Genomic DNA, 459 nt, shown 5'->3' with positions numbered 1-459 from the left:
TCTCCGGAACAGATCATGTCTTAGGCCACAAAACAAATCTCCATAAATTTACAATATCAAAATACTACAAAGAAACTTCTCAGACCACCATGCTGTCAAATTAGAAATCAACAGGAAGACCAAGGAAATCAAGTCATATACATGGAAACTGAATGACACCATGCTGAAAAGTGACTGGGTAGTAGAAGAAACAAAACGTGAATTCACAAAGTTCTTAGAAATAAATGAGAATGAAAACACAACATACCAAAATCTTTGGGACATGGCTAAAGTGGTGCTGAGAGAACAATTTATTGCAATAAATGCACACATCTAAAAAGAAGAAAGAATGAAAATTAACACATTAACACAGCATCCGCAGCAATTAGAAACAGACCACCAGAGGGAACCTACAGCCACCAAAAGAAAAGAAATAATAAAGATTAGAGCAGAAATAAATGAGATAGAAAACAGAAAAAC

Source organism: Chrysochloris asiatica, unplaced genomic scaffold (genome assembly GCF_000296735.1).
Source record: "Chrysochloris asiatica unplaced genomic scaffold, ChrAsi1.0 scaffold03149, whole genome shotgun sequence".
Classification (NCBI taxonomy): Eukaryota; Metazoa; Chordata; class Mammalia; order Afrosoricida; family Chrysochloridae; genus Chrysochloris; species Chrysochloris asiatica.
This window is presented reverse-complemented; position numbering follows the sequence as displayed.